This window comes from Schistocerca americana, chromosome 6 (assembly GCF_021461395.2).
Source record: "Schistocerca americana isolate TAMUIC-IGC-003095 chromosome 6, iqSchAmer2.1, whole genome shotgun sequence".
NCBI lineage: Eukaryota > Metazoa > Arthropoda > Insecta > Orthoptera > Acrididae > Schistocerca > Schistocerca americana.
This window is the reverse complement of record NC_060124.1, coordinates 475,839,032-475,852,627: the sequence shown is the minus strand read 5'-3', so window position 1 is coordinate 475,852,627 and position 13,596 is coordinate 475,839,032.

Genomic DNA, 13,596 nt, shown 5'->3' with positions numbered 1-13,596 from the left:
TGGGCAAATATCTATTAGGAACATTACGAATGTAGATTGTGGAGAGTTGGCAATGCGGGTCTCACGGGAAGCGTGCAAGGGTTAAGGCCCAGCAGTCGCGCTGTTGATCTGTGTCCTCGGTGGCTCAGATGGACAGGGTGTCTGCCTGGTAAGTAGGAGATACCGGGTTTGAGTCCCGGCCAGGGCATACATTTTCAGCGCTCCCCACTGAGGTATATCAACAACACCTGTCGGCGGCTGAGGATTTCGATTAATTATCATTAATTCTAGAGAAGTTACATGGTCATCAATGGTACCTGTTCTTTCAAGAACGGTTACTATTTTCATAAAATTCATTCTTTTCAGCCAGATATCCCACTACGTTGAGAGCGAAAGGGTTTACAGTTACAAATGTTTGCGAGGGTATTTGCAGTTCCGATATTCACCTGATACCTGTTCTCGCTAGAGCAGTGTACAGCCCGCGCCGCGGACTTATGGGCGAGATGGATAAATAACATAATATTTCGCAACCCGGTAGAAATGAATGAAGGCGAAGTATGTTGTCAGAAGTCTCCCAATCGTGTACATAATACCGGACATCACATGGGTTGACGTCAGAGTGACTATAGTACCAAATGGGGCTGGCCTCGCGGTACAAGGCAGTTGGAGGAATGAGGAAAAGACTGCGTGAGCAGTTTCGTAGCGCTGTGGTGGCATTCTACAACACAACATGGCCAGAAAACAACCTGTGGACTATTTCACACGGGGAAGAAGGACTGAGAAAGTAGGAGAAGAGGGAAGTGTGATGTTTGTAGCCCAGGAGTTTGGTATTGATTACACCATTGTTTCACGTTAATGGGGAGCGTTCAGAGTCACGGGAACTTCCGCACAAAGTAGAGGAGGTGGTCGGCCATGTTAGGCTACATAAGCAGATGACCGCTGCTTTGTGCATCGAGCATTTCAATCAGCTGGTGCAACTGCAACCGCATTTAACAGTAGTGCAAGGCACACAATGTCACGCTCCACAGTGACATGGTGATTGCATATGGATGGTCTGTTTGCTCGACGATCAGTGCGTGTGACAAATGCATATCAACGACGTTGGTCCGCGTTGGCGCCAAGAGCATCGCGACTAGAAGTGGAACGCTGGCTTTACTCGGATGAGAGCAGACTACTTCTAAGTAGCAATTCTGGATGTACTGTCATGTGGCTAGAGGTAGGTTGAAATGGTTCAAATGGCTCTGAGCACTATGGGACTTAACATCTTAGGTCATCAGTCCCCCAGAACTTAGAACTACTTAAACCTAACTAACCTAAGGACATCACACACATCCATGTCCGAGGCAGGATTCGAACCTGCGACCGTAGCAGTCCCGCGGTTCCGGACTGCAGTGCCTAGAACCGCACGACCACCGCGGCCGGCGCGAGAGGTAGGATCACCTAACCCACTGAATAATATTTTTTAGCATGATCGTTTTGGTGTTGTAAGTGTTGTGGGAAGGCAAAATAGTAAATGCCTATACTGACATCCAAATCTCATAACTGGTCAGCGTTACTGTGACACTGTACTCCTCGTCAATGTGCGTCTTTTTGGGGGTAAATTCGGCCTTGACTTCGATTTATGAATGATATTTCGTGACCTCATCGAACTGTGCAGGTGGGGCAGCTTTGGAACTAGAGGATATCAACGAATGGACTAGCTTTCCCATTCTCCCGACTTAACTCCCATCGCGCTCGTCTGGAATGGGTTTGCGACGCCTATTGTACAATGTCTACTTGCAGTAACAACCGTTCATCAGTAGTCAACCGACTTCTGAAGAAGTGGAACGCCCTGTCACAAAATTTGTTCACATCCTTGGGGCCAGCACGGGAGCACGTTGCAGGGCACGCGTTGCTGTCCGTGGTGATGACGCACTCTATTCACGACCGTATCCTGTCTGTTGTTACGTCCAGGGAATTGTCATGAATTGCAGTGACTTCACTGTAATTATTGTCTCTGATTGGAATTGTTATCTCTCCTCGTCACACTGCGTATTTCTTTCAGTTACCGTCTGTGCTATACTGTGGCACTGTAGATAACGAAATACACTCCTGGAAATTGAAATAAGAACACCGTGAATTCATTGTCCCAGGAAGGGGAAACTTTATTGACACATTCCTGGGGTCAGATACATCACATGATCACACTGACAGACCCACAGGCACATAGACACAGGCAACAGAGCATGCACAATGTCGGCACTAGTACAGTGTATATCCACCTTTCGCAGCAATGCAGGCTGCTATTCTCCCATAGAGACGATCGTAGAGATGCTGGATGTAGTCCTGTGGAACGGCTTGCCATGACATTTCCACCTGGCGCCTCAGTTGGACCAGCGTTCGTGCTGGACGTGCAGACCGCGTGAGACGACGCTTCATCCAGTCCAAAACATGCTCAATGGGGGACAGATCCGGAGATCTTGCTGGCCAGGGTAGTTGACTTACACCTTCTAGAGCACGTTGGGTGGCACGGGATACATGCGGACGTGCATTGTCCTGTTGGAACAGCAAGTTCCCTTGCCGGTCTAGGAATGGTAGAACGATGGGTTCGATGACGGTTTGGATGTACCGTGCACTATTCAGTGTCCCCTCGACGATCACCAGTGGTGTACGGCCAGTGTAGGAGATCGCTCCGCACACCATGATGCCGGGTGTTGGCCGTGTGTGCCTCGGTCGTATACAGTCCTGATTGTGGCGCTCACCTGCACGGCGCCAAACACGCATACGACCATCATTGGCACCAAGGCAGAAGCGACTCTCATCGCTGAAGACGACACGTCTCCATTCGTCCCTCCATTCACGCCTGTCGCGACACCACTGGAGGTGGGCTGCACGATGTTGGGGCGTGAGCGGAAGACGGCCTAACGGCGTGCGGGACCGTAGCCCAGCTTCATGGAGACGGTTGCGAATGGTCCTCGCCGATACCCCAGGAGCAACAGTGTCCCTAATTTGCTGGGAAGTGGCGGTGCGGTCCCCTACGGCACTGCGTAGGATCCTATGGTCTTGGCGTGCATCCGTGCGTCGCTGCGGTCCGGTCCCAGGTCGACGGGCACGTGCTCCTTCCGCCGACCACTGGCGACAACATCGATGTACTGTGGAGACCTCACGCCCCACGTGTTGAGCAATTCGGCGGTACGTCCACCCGGCCTCCCGCATGCCCACTATACGCCCTCGCTCAAAGTCCGTCAACTGCACATACGGTTCACGTCCACGCTGTCGCGGCATGCTACCAGTGTTAAAGACTGCGATGGAGCTCCGTATGCCACGGCAAACTGGCTGACACTGACGGCGGGGGTAAACAAATGCTGCGCAGCTAGCGCCATTCGCCGGCCAACACCGCGGTTCCTGGTGTGTCCGCTGTGCCGTGCGTGTGATCATTGCTTGTATAGCCCTCTCGCAGTGTCCGGAGCAAGTATGGTGGGTCTGACACACCGGTGTCAATATGTTCTTTTTTCCATTTCCAGGAGTGTAGATGACAGAGGGATAGAAAAACAATTAAAATCGCTCAAAACAGGATAGGGCGCTGGACCTGATGGGACACCAGTTCGATTGTACACAGAGTACGCGAAGGAACTTGTCCCCTCCCTCCCCCCCCCCCCCCCCCCACTTCCTGCAGCAATGTGCCGTAGGTCTCTAGAAGAGCGTAGCGTTCCAAAAGATTGGAAAAGGGCTCAGGTCATCCCCGTTTTCAGGAAGGGACGTCGAACAGATATGCAGAACTATAGACCTATATGTCTGACGTCGATCAGTTGTAGAAGTATGGAACACGTATTATGTTCGAGTATAATGACTTTTCTGGAGACCAGAAATCTACTCTGCAGGAATCAGCATGGCTTTCGAAAAAGACGATCGCGTGAAACCCAGCTCGCGCTATTCGTCCGTTAGGCTCAGAGGACCATAGACACGGGTTCCCAGGTAGATGCCGTGTTTCTTGACTTCCGCAAGGCGTTTGATACATTTCCCCACAGTCGTTTAATGAACAAGGTAAGAGCATGTGGACTATCAGACCACTTGTGTGATTGGATTGAAGAGTTCCTAGATAACAGAACGCAGCATGTCGTTCTCAATGAAGAGAAGTCTTCCGAAGTAAGAGTGATTGCGGGTGTGCCGCAGGGGAGTGTCGTAGGACCGTTGCTATTGAAAATATATATATGATCTTGTGGATAACATCGCAAGCGCACTGAGGCTTTTTGCGGATGATGCTGTAGTATATCGAGAGGTTGTAACAATGGAAAATTGTACTGAAATCCAGGAGGATCTGCAACGTATTGACGCATGGCGCTGGGAATGGCAATTGAATCTCATTGTAGACAAGTGTAATGTGCTGCGAATACATAGAAAGAAAGATCCGTTATCATTTAGCTACCATATAGCGGGTCAGCAACTGGAAGCAGTTAATTCCATAAATTATCTGTGAGTAGGCATTAGGAGTGATTTAAAATGGAATAACCATATAAACTTAATCGTCGGTAAAGCAGATGCCAGACTGAGATTCATTGGAAGAATCCTAAGGAAATGCAATCCGAATACAAAGGAAGTACGTTACAGTACACTTGTTCACCCACTGCTTGAATACTGCTCACCGGTGTGGTATCCGTACCAAATAGGGTTGATAGAAGAGATAGAGAAGATCCAACGGAGAGCAGCGCGCTTTGTTACAGGATCATTTAGTAATCGCGAAAGCGTTACGGAGATGATAGATATACTCCAGTGGAAGACTTTGCAGGAAAGACACTCAGTAGCTCGGTACGGGCTTTTGTTGAAGTTTCGAGAACATACCTTCACCGAGGAGTCAAGCAGTATATTGCTCCCTCCTACGTATAACTCGCGAAGAGACCATGAGGATAAAATCAGAGAGATTAGAGTCCACACAGAGGCATACCGACCATCTTTCTTTCCACGAACAATAGGAGACTGAAATAGAAGGGAGAACCGGTAGAGGTACTCAAAGTAGTCTCCACCGCACACAGTCAGGTGGCTTGCGGCGTACGGATGTAGATGTAGATGTAGCACTTCTTTCTATCTATGGTTCAGGTTTCATCGAGCTATGTTACTCTGCAGCGACACATCATGCAAAAGTTACTTTCGACTTTAAATTTTGCACGTCACTTCCTGCATGTTAACGCAAATGATGAACATTAAAACATGATATTACGCCCGCGGGATGGATGCGAAGCATGGACTGAGGCGGCTCTCTTTTTTCCTCGCGTTGCACTCAGGCAAACGAGTGCCTCTAACATCTCAGGAGAGCGAAGAGATGGATTTGCGAGTGTCGGAAGCCGGTCATGGCGGCGCTTCATAAGGGCCTGGAGACAGAACAGCTGACACAGTGGCGCGGCAGAGCGATTGAGCAGAAACGACGGGCGTGACCCGCATGTGTGTTCGCCTTGCTCTAGCCTGTATCAGGCGCTCTAGATGAAGCTCAGAAGTAGGTCTCAGATGTCGCGGGGTGTACATTCAGACGGACAACACGTGATTGAACGTGTGAGGAACGATTTTCTTTTTCTGTGCTAATAGGACAAGTGTATCTTCCTTTTTTATTTCTCGTTCTACTATAGACAACTGATCGTCCGCATTGTATGTTCAGAGAGAGAGATACAGCAGGTAACTTAGACAACCATGTGTTATGCTGGAGATCTTAACTGAAGTTTGGAAAGCAGGAAAGACGTAGGCAGAAGTGAAGCTGCGTGGGCGTACATATTCTAGTTAGTTCTTGTTTTTAAATTCTGTTACAAAATTTTTAAATTTTCATCAAGTTAAAAGTTTTACCATTCTCGTATTTCTCGTTCCCTCAGCGGTACTGTAGATTGACCCACGGAACTTAAAGTGTCATATATTCGTACTATATCCTTCTCACTTTTTATTGATATAGATAGACTTCAGCCCCTATGTTTAAAGTTTTATTTCAAATGTCTTATGTCTTTGTCTTGATTTTCATGACGTAAGTTTCTTTTGGGAGAAAACTATAACTGAGAGCCAGAAATAACTATTTTATGAAGATTTACTCCTTTATTCAAAAAGTAAACTTTTCAGATGTATGTATCCATATTCAGACAGCATTTCCTTTTTGGGGGGGGGGGGGGGAATTTGTCTGATACCGACATCGCTGAATCTCTCTACTGAACTGATGACTTTATTTCAAAGTACCACTTGCACCCATCGTCCTTACTTATTTCCTGGATACATTCCGATCTCTGTCTTCCCCTATAGTTTGCAATCTCTACAACTCCCTCTATTATGAAGAAAGTTATTTCCTGTCGCCTCTCGTTGTCAGTGCATTCAAAAATGGTTCAAATGGCTCTGAGCACTATGGGACTTAACTACTGTGGTCATCAGTCCCCTAGAACTTAGAACTACTTTAACCTAACTAACCTAAGGACATCACACACATCCATGCCCGAGGCAGGATTCGAACCTGCGACCGTAGCAGTCGCGCGGTTCCGGACTGCGCGCCTAGAACCGCTAGACCACCACGGCCGGCTCAGTGCATTCCATATGTTTCAAATGTGTGTGTGAAATCTTATGGGACTTAACTGCTAAGGTCATCAGTCCCTAAGCTTACACACTACTTAACCTAAATTATCCTAAGGACAAACACACACACCCATGCCCGAGGGAGAACTCGAACCTCCGCCGGGACCAGCCGGACAGTCCATGACTGCAACGCCTTAGACCGCTCCCATATGTTTCCTTCATGCCGATTCTGCGGAGAACATTCTCATTATCTTACCAGTATACAAGACGAAATCAAGGCCAGAGTCTAATTCTACTAGACTTCTGTAGGCAATGAATACCTTCTTCGTCTGTGCTATTCTGCTTTCGTGTCCCTGCTCCATCCGTTAATCACTTCACATCGTCTACTACGTGGTCCGCAATTCTCATGTTGAGTTTACCACAAATCTCAATTCTGCTCTCATTACTTTCGTCTTATTTCGGTTTACCCACAATCCACGTTATGCACTTATTAGACTCTTAATGCCAATAATAAAGGTCATATAACTGACTCTGAATAATAAAGCTATAAGCGAAGTTTATCACTAATATCCTTTCATCCATCATTTTAATTCCACTCCCGAATCTCTCTTTCATTTCTGTCATTGCTTCTTCGGTGTAGAGCTTGAACAGTGGAGTCGAAAGACTGCACCCTTGTGTTATTCCATTTTTTCCCAGCATTTCGATCTCGGTATGCCATTCTTAATTTACCTTCTAGGTTTTTAAGACGTTGTATACTCCTCATCGTTCTTTGTAGCTTAGTCCTATTATTCTTTCAATTACAAAAATGTTTCACCATTTTGGCTGACTACTGCTTTTTCTACAGCAACAAATCCTAAGAGCGTGTCTTGGTTTTCCTTAAGCCTTGTTTCCGTTAGCAAAGCTCAAGTTCAAAACTGCTTCTCTGGTACCTTTACCTCTTCTAAGTCCGCCCCAGTAGCTGAGTGGTCAGCGTGACGGATTGCCATCCTCTGGGCCCGGGTTCGATTCCCGGCTGGGTCGGCGATTTTCTCCGCTCAGGGACTGGGTGTTGTGTTGTGTTCATCATCATTTCATCCCCATCCGGCGTGCAGGTCGCCCAATGTGGCGCCGAATGTAATAAGACCTGCGATATGGCGGCCGGACCTGCCCCGCGAGGGGCCTCCCGGCCAATGACGCCAAACGCTCATTTCCATTACCTCTTCTAAAGCCAAACATGTCATTTAAAATCTCCTCACTTTCCTTTTCTGTTCTACTGTATATTATCTATGTCAGCAAACTGGATGAAATGCATGTTAAGCTAATTGTCAGATATTTCTCGCACTTATCTGCCCTTGATTTTTCAGAACTGTGTGAACTGCATTTTGCCAAGACTCTGATGGCATGTCTCCAGATTCACAAATCCTGATGCTAACGTTAGTAGTTGTTTAGCTGTAAGCTCCCCAATGCTTTTATAAATTTCGAACATATATACACTATGTCGTCTACCTCGCTTAGACAGAAGTGTCCCACGGCTCTGTTAAGCTTTGACTCTAATACAGTGTCCCCTAGGTCTTCTGTATCCACATCAGACAGTTCGTCGTAGAGGAAATCAATGTACTCTTTGCAGCTAAATGATCTCTCCTCAAGGGTTTGACAGTGACATTCGTCTTGTATTCTTAACTTTGGTTTTAATTTCCCCACGGTTGCATTTACATATTGAGAACTGTGTCACGTTAAATTTGGTACACTGTCAGGAGCATTGCTGAGTCAAATAAAGGAAAACACAAAAGTAGGAATTGGCATGCTGACTACGATTCTTGTAACTAGAGTACGTATAGATCTTCCTAACTTAATGCATAGATTCAGTAATTATTTCTTACTTAGTTCAAGACTATACAACTCCCAGCCAACAATATTCAGTATTTAATATGTGAACGAGTCCATCTGATGATGGGTATATATTCATAAATCTTTTATGGATGTAATAAAGATGTAAATATTTGTGAAATAGCGAATTCTGGTTTTTATTTTAAGCTTCCGTCGATTTAACTATCACATGAGCTCAGAATTATATATAATATGGTTTCGTTTTCGTTATATCTGATTATTTCCTCTTTCACTTTTTGTTTTTACCTTCAGAAAGCACTGCTACTTTCAGTTTCTTATTTTCTAATAATCAATGGTCTCTAGCGTCTTATATTCTTATTCCCACTATGGAAACGAGAATATTAATATTTATGCTTTCTGCCTGGTCTGATCCGTTTAACCAGCAGAATAATTCACGAAGGAAATGAGTTTGTGTCCAGTCATTGACTTTATACATGACCGTAACATTTCCGTGTTTTTCTGGTATGAGGTATGTAGTTCTGGCTGCCTTTAGTTGGATTGAAACGTCCTTTTATTTTGGATTCCCTACTACTGTGAGGTATATGCTTTATAATTATGATAATATGTATACAACACACATCAATAAAAGTTTTGCAGCTTCCGGTTCCCATGGCTCCTGAACATAGACGTTGGCTGTGGATATTGCATCACCGACGCAGTCCCTTTGACTGTTCAAAGATGTCGCTAAACCCGCCCAAAGACGTAAAAACCATGCATGAGCAACGTCTATTAGACGGAGGGGGTCCGACAGCCGATCAGTTCTAGTCATTCCGCCAGGAAGGAGGGTACACGGCTCGTGTTGTCTGTAGTTCAACCATGCCTAGACGATCAATCACGCGGTCCGATCTCGGCCGCATTGTTACTTTGTGCCAGGAAGAGCTCTCAACAATGGAAATGTCCAGGCGTCTCGGAGTGAACGAAAGCGATGTCCTTCGGACATGGAGGAGATACAGAGTGACAGGAACTGTCGATAACATGCCTCGCTCGTACAGTCCAAGGGCTACTTCTGCTGTGGGTGACCGCTTCCTACGGATTATGGCTCGTAGGAAACCTGGCAGCAACGCCAACTGTGCGCAATAGGCTGGATGATGCGCACCTTCACTCCCGATGTCGAATGCGAGGTCCATCTTTGCAGCCACGACACCATGCAGCGCGGTACAGATGAGCCCATTAACATGCCTAATGGACAGCTCAGGATTGGCATCACGTTCTCTTCACCGATGAGTGTCACAAATGCCTTCAAACCAGACAATCATCCGAGACATGTTTGGAGGCAACCCGGTCAGGCTGAAAGCCTTAGTCACACTGTCGAGCGGTTGCAGCAAGATGGACGTTCCCTGCTGTTTTGAGGTGGCATTGTGTGGGACCGACATACGCCGCTGGCGGTCGTGGCAGGCGCCTTGACGACTGTACGATACGTGAATGCCATCCTCCGACCGATAGTGCAACCATATCGGCAGCATATTGGCGAGGAATTCGTCTTCACGGACGACAATTCGCGTCCCCATCGTGAACGTCTTGTGAATGACTTCATTCTGGATGACGACATCGCTCGACTAGAGTGGCCAGCATGTTCTCCACACATGAACCCTGTCGAACACGCCTGCGATAGATTGGAAAGGGCTGTGTATTGACGACGGGACCCACCAACCACTCTGAGGGATCTACGCCGAAACGCTGTTCAGGAGTGGGACAATCTGGGCTAACAACGCCTTGATGAACTTGTGGATAGTATGCCACGACGAATACAGGCATACATCAATGCAAGAGAATGTGTTACTGGGTATTAGGGGTACCGGTGTGTACAGCAATCTGGACCACCACCTCGGAAGGTCTCGCTGTATGATGGTACAACGTGCAATGTATGGTTTTCATGAGCAATAAAAATGTCGGAAATGATGTTTATATTGATCTCTATTCCAATTTTCTGTGCAGGTTCCGGAACTCTCGGAACCGAGGTGATGCAAAACTTTTGTTGATGTGTGTATGAACCTGGAAGCCACACATTGTTTATTTACAGTAAATACTTGCGTCCAGTGATGTACTATTAAAATGGAGTTGGGTGTTTGGACTTTAACAAAACGATGCAGAGATTTTCCTGAACAGCTGTGACAGAAAATACTAGTTGCTAGTCGTCCACAATTACTATAATGATTTTCTCTAAACTTCACTTGTTTTATTATTGTTTCTTCCTTTTCTCAGACGTTATGTCTGGTCAAAAATGGAAAGTGACGCGGACATTGATCAAGCGTGACTTCCTTTTAACTGTACGGTATATGTTATATTGCATTTAGGAACTTTCGGGTAGTTCAACATGTATCAATAATTACGGATTTCTGTAGCTGTATATATAAGTTGGGATGTAGCTGTATTGCATTGATGTACTGGTGGATATTGTGTGGTATGACTCCTGTAGTTGATAGTATAATTGGTATAATGTCAAATTTATCCTGATGCCACGTGTCCTTGACTTCCTCAGCCATTTGGATGTATTTTTCAATTTTTTCTCCTGTTTTCTTTTGTATATTTGTTGTATTGGGTATGGATATTTCGATTAGTTGTGTTAATTTCTTCTTTTTATTGGTGAGTATGATGTTAGGTTTGTTATGTGGTGTTGTTTTATCTGTTATAACGGTTCTGTTCCAGTATATTTTGTATTCATCATTCTCCAGTACATTTTGTGGTGCGTACTTGTATGTGGGAACGTGTTGTTTTATAAGTTTATGTTGTAAGGCAAGCTGTTGATGTATTATTTTTGCTACATTGTCATGTCTTCTGGGGTATTCTGTATTTGTTAGTATTGGACACCCGCTTGTGATGTGATCTACTGTTTCTATTTGTTGATTGCAAAGTCTGCATTTATCTGTTGTGGTATTGGGATCTTTAATAATATGCTTACTGTAATATCTGGTGTTTATTGTTTGATCCTGTATTGCAATCGTGAATCCTTCCGTCTCAGTGTATATATTGCCTTTTCTTAGCCATGTGTTGGATGCGTCTTGATCGATGTGTGTCTGTGTTAGATGATACAGGTGCTTGCCATGTAGTGTTTTCTTTTTCCAATTTACTTTCTTCGTATGTGTTGATGTTATGTGATCTAAACGATTGTAGAAGTGGTTATGAAATTGCAGTGGTGTAGTCGATGTATTTATATGAGTGATTGCTTTGCGTATTTTGCTAGTTTCTGCTCGTTCTATAAAGAATTTTCTTAAATTGTCTACCTGTCCATAAGGTAGGTCTTTTCATGTCGATAAATCCCCTTCCTCCTTCCTTTCTGCTTAATGTGAATCTTTCAGTTGCTGAATGTATGTGATGTATTCTATATTTGTGGCATTGTGATCGTGTAAGTGTATTGAGTGCGTCTAGGTCTGTGTTACTCCATTTCACTACTCCAAATGAGTAGGTCAATATTGGTATAGCATAAGTATTTATAGCTTTTGTCATGTTTCTTGCTGTCAATTCTGTTTTCAGTATTTTTGTTAGTCTTTGTCTATATTTTTCTTTTAGTTCTTATTTAATATTTGTTTATCGATTCCTATGTTTTGTCTGTATCCTAGATATTTATAGGCATCTGTTTTTTCCATCGCTTCTGTGCAGCCACTGTGGTTATCCAATATGTAAACTTCCTGTTTAGTGTGTTTTCCCTTGACTATGCTATTTTTCTTACATTTGTCTGTTCCAAAAGCCATATTTATATCATTACTGAATACTTCTGTTATCTTTAGTAATTGGTTGAGTTGTTGATTTGTTGCTGCCAGTAGTTTTAGATAATCCATGTACAGCAAATGTGTGATTTTGTGTGGGTATGTTCCAGTAATAAGTAATAAGTACTGTCACACTTATTATTGTTATTGTTATTGTTATCATTATTATTATTTGAAATACTGTAGCATTCGGGGATCTGGGAGTGCTAAGGTACCAGTCCACACAAACATAACGATCCATTCAGGAAAGAATTTATTTAATAAAAACATAGTTCCATTCCTCGTTATAACCACATGTTATTTCACAGTTACTATTAAATGTAAGGAAGCAAGAGAAAGTTATAATCGAAAACTGAAAAACTTTTACTTGATATTTGGAAGCACTTTAACATTCCATTTAAGTGAAAGGAAACAGGCAAAAAGGCTAATTACTGAAAACTGAGAGATTTTCATTTGATATTTTAAAGTATTGTAACTATTCAAATTAAATGTAAGAAAACGAGCAAAAGTAATAGTAACTGAAAATCGACAAACTTTCAGTTAGTAGCTGAATGCACTATACAGTGTGAACCTTCTATAAATCAGTTTTAAGTGGCACAGTATGAAATGAAAGGTTTCAGTTAACATACGTTCCTGAGAAAAAAAAAGCCATCGGTAATCAGACATAAATTTTGATCTGTGATCCCAGCAAATGAAAAGAAGATATGGGGGATAGTGAAACGCAAACATAGCTCTGTTAGGAAATATTACTTTCACTCTGTAGACAAAATCGAACCGACTCAGACTGGCTGCATAAAAAAATATAAATAAAATGCAAGCCGTAACGCCCACAAGACTTGCAGTAAACAAACAAGCATTGAAATCCATCCTGAGTATAAAATTAAGTCGCACAAGGATAGCGAGAATACAGACAAACTTAAAACCCCGCTCAAACCCACTAAACAAAAATGAGTATTCCACGTAGAGAATAACTTTTAACAGTGTAGGTTAGCCCCATCAATTCTTTTAAATAAAATCAATTAACTGATAACTAAAAAACATAATATTCCCAACAACCCGGCGGATAGTTCGAAATATTCTTACAGTCTACAGGTGCTGAACTCACCATGCTAACCCAAAGGGCGCCAGTGCCTACGATTCAATAATTTCATGGTGTCTGTGAATTATGTAGCCGTAAAGAGCACATTAAACGTCAGGGCGGCCTTTCACGAAATCCGAGCGACGTGCTGCGTGGGCATATAAGTTAACAGAATAGCTCCACCAAACCGCCCCCAATGTTTTTCATTGCCAGCAGTTCCTCTGAAAGTCCTTGCCTTACATGACTACCAGCACTTGTCCCAGGATGGCATCCCAGTAGATATCGATATTAAGCGACTGAGGGCGAGCAGATGGGGGTGCCGGAAAGTCGGCACGGCAGAGGGCACGCGTACCTCCTGGCGAAACGCGAAGACGGTCGTTGCTTGGCTACAGACAAAGAGGTCATGACGCGCTTTCGATTATGTAGTGAAACAGCGCACGGGTCATTACTGTCACA